General features: G+C 38.4%; 1 protein-coding gene across 1 annotated transcript in view; it reads right to left on the bottom strand.

The window, feature by feature from the left end:
- Positions 1-2257: 2257 nt before the first annotated feature.
- Positions 2258-3468, bottom strand: part of LOC115028852 (E3 ubiquitin-protein ligase RNF128-like) — a 2887-nt gene continuing 1676 nt past the window's right edge. Inside the window, exon 1 of the mRNA XM_029462738.1 lies at positions 2258-3468. This exon is cut by the window's right edge and continues 1676 nt beyond it. The gene's annotated coding sequence lies outside the window, so the exon portion shown is untranslated.

Here is a 3468-nt window from a genome sequence, read left to right as displayed (position 1 = left end):
GGCGCCTTTCCCTGCAGGGGACTAATCTTGAGTTTCCGACCCCCGGCTAACTCGGTAAGCTAACAATGGATACAACTAAAAAAAGAAAAGTCTCGGAGGAAACAAGAGAGTTTAATTCTGCGTGGACAGATGCATTTGCTTGTACTGCCAACGATGCTGGTTTACCTGTCTGCTTGATATGTGGCGAGAAATTAGCTAACAACAAAAAATGTAATGTCGAAAGACGTTTCAAGAACAGACACACGAGCATTTACCGAAAAGTACCGAGCTGGAGATGCGCGAAAAAAAGCGATTTCTGAACTTCTGCTGAAATCGGAGCAGAGCAAATATTATATTATAAGTCTTCAAACTCAACTACTGCTGCTAGTTTTGTGGCCGCTGAGGAGATAGTGCGGCGTGGAAAGCCGCTCACAGATGGAGAACACATGAAAGAAGCACTCTTAAAGATATCACAAGGCCATTAAAATGGCAACACACATCACCAGACAGCAAACTGAGGACATCAATTCAGCTGAAGCATATTCAATCGCCTGTGATGAGTCAAGTGATGTGAATGATGTTGAACAGACAGCGCTGTGATGCAGGTGTGTGAACTGTGATGTGGTGCAGGAAGAAATCATTGAGTTGATACCGCTAAAAGAGTTTGGTGTTGTCCTAATAACAATTAAAAACAACAATACAATCTCAACAGTTTCCTTTGTATTTCTGTAATTTCATAAATGCAACAAATATAGTATAACTATATATAGTATATACAACTGTAAAGTTGATAGTAAAGGTTGCCGACCCCTGAACTATAAAAATATAAATATACATATATATAAATATAGACTAGGAATGTATGTATGTTACATCTCAATGTAACGGTTCACTAGAGTTTTCAGAGATTTCATCTGCGTCACAAAGTCTCTGTCCGCACAGGTTTATCTTGATTTCAGGCGTGGAAGTTTTACTCTTGTTACTTAACAAAGTCATTTTTTGTGTAGCCTACTAGTAGGCCTACTTTTTGGAGTAATTAATTAGGCTAATTAAAAGATTACTACTACTTACAAGTGGCATCCATAGTGCTTTAACTTATAACTTCTGCCTTCGACGCATTCCCTGTTCTGCTTTAGCCTCTACACCTTTAAAACTACTCCCCTTACATACCTCAACCCCACTCACACATACAGATGTTTTTGGTGCTGTGATAAATTCTTCAGTCCTTCAGTACCATGTATACAGTTTGAGACTTGACAGGGTGTTAAAATGAAAATTATTATTTAAAAAAACAACATTGAAGGCCCAGCAGAGCAAGAATGGATTACCAAGCATGCCAATGATGCCAGTGCCTCTGAGCCTCTGACCATAGGGGCCTCCGACCTACATGAACTAAAAGGCAAGGTCACTTGGCACAGGAGTTCATATTAAAAATCTAAACTATAGCAGTTCTGGGTAAATAAATAATAGTATGTATAACGTAGGAGTGTGACAGAGCAGATCCCTTGAGAGGTCCTGACCCGCAGGATGGGAACCACTGCTCAAGACCTCTCAAGGGATCCCAAGAAAAGAAAGTTCAGAATTCACCAGATACTTCTACTACATGAAATGAATCCATGTCTTTTTCTGATTTTGAATTTCTCTTGTAACATATTGGATACTTTCACCTCTTCAGGCCTCTAAAAATCCTTTAAATGAAACAATCCATGAAGAAAAAGCACTCGTTGGTTGAACTGCTTAACTCATGTCCACACTTTAGACACACTCTGTGCTGAAGGGTCACAAGTGGAAATTACTTTAAGAGATGACAATCAGCTGTTTATAATCACACAAGCCCAAAGTCCTGAAATATGTCCAGTCTCACAAAAGTCTTGCAATTTCATTACAGGCTTTACTGTGGGTGTACTTCTGAAGACACAATGGAAGGATAATACAGCTGCATATCTCTGCTTGCTCGGTCAGGCCCCTCTACTTATGTGATATGATGATTATTCATCTTAAGCTCAAGGTGTGTGCGGATCGGCTCCCACCTGTGCAGAAGTAATTACAGTTTCACTTGTCTCCCAGTCATAGGGAACAAGACCATAACTCTTAAAGTGAGACACTACTTACCCACACATAGACCTGCCTAGAGTCACACACATGCACATACGCGCACACACACACACACACACACACACACACACACACACACACACACACACACACACACACACACACACACACACACACACACACACACATGCAGAAACACCATTCTTACAAGCACATATTCTCATAAAGTTGGCCTCATTTTGAGGGATTTATTGCATTCTAATAAGCATCAATGTGATTTAATACAGCAAGTAATGTTGATTTCTACAGAACAATGTAAGACTCCTGGAATCTGTAAAACAGTAGTAATAATGATTTAATATAGAAAAATATATCTAGTGCCATAATCAGCATATCCCCACCAGCAAACAAAGAAATTACACAATTCTTTAGCTTTATCATTTACCGAGGGACACACTTAATCGTGGAATTTCAACAATCTGAAAACATGTTCCATCATTTACACATGTGAGAGTTCAGAGGTAGACCATATGAATTTAATAAACACCTTTCCAAATAATTCAAAAGAAAAACTTGGAAGACTTGTTTAAGGACAACAATGTGTGCTTGCACATGAACATCAGCAGTTTTAAGAAGGAAAATGACTATACATAAATTATGTATTACATTTATACTGACAGATAGAACTTGACATGATTGATAAATAAAGCTCAATATACACACATGCAAAATCCATTAGACATAGAGATCATTTCCCCTATCCAACATTAAAGACATCATTTTTTTTGGAGGCATATCATCTAAAGATGTTATGACATTTACTGCATTGCCACATTTTCAAAAGTAGCTAGAGGCTCACAAATTATAAAAAGGACTTGAAAATGATTATTTCATACGTGGCAAACATGTTTCTACGGACCGTAATTCTTAAGAGTCATTGCCCCTCAGGTGATGTTATTCACTCATTGCAGTGCAATGCGTGTCATGCTGCATTTCCTGTTTTGGGTGTGTTCATAAGGGTGTGTTTATAAATTAAGCCTGACAACCTGCCAATGAAAATGGAAGAAAAAAAACATACTGCAATATAGAGCAGAATAAAAGTCTAATTATTCAAATGAATTGAATCAATAGAGATAAATTCAGCTCTGAATGTAAAAGACAATGGTCAATTGTGAGGGAGTGTCAGCAATGCGAGCCAACAAGCTTTTTGTTGGAGAAAATTTGGCCCTGAGTTTACTTAGATATTTAAATCCTCAACTGCACTTCCTCCGTGGCCAGTGTCGAGCTGGTGTGTTTACTAAGCAAAGCAGTAATTTGACACTGGCATCACTCCATGACTACTCACTTTTTAAAATCTATTCTAACCATCTAAACTAAAAGTCACTTTGTGAACACACCTAATATGTACACACTTGCACCAAGACAGACCCAAAG

The sequence above is a fragment of the Cottoperca gobio genome, chromosome 3 (genome assembly GCF_900634415.1).
Source record: "Cottoperca gobio chromosome 3, fCotGob3.1, whole genome shotgun sequence".
Taxonomy (NCBI): domain Eukaryota; kingdom Metazoa; phylum Chordata; class Actinopteri; order Perciformes; family Bovichtidae; genus Cottoperca; species Cottoperca gobio.
The sequence above is the reverse complement of the archived record's forward strand: the minus strand, read 5'-3'. Positions and strand labels throughout refer to the sequence as shown.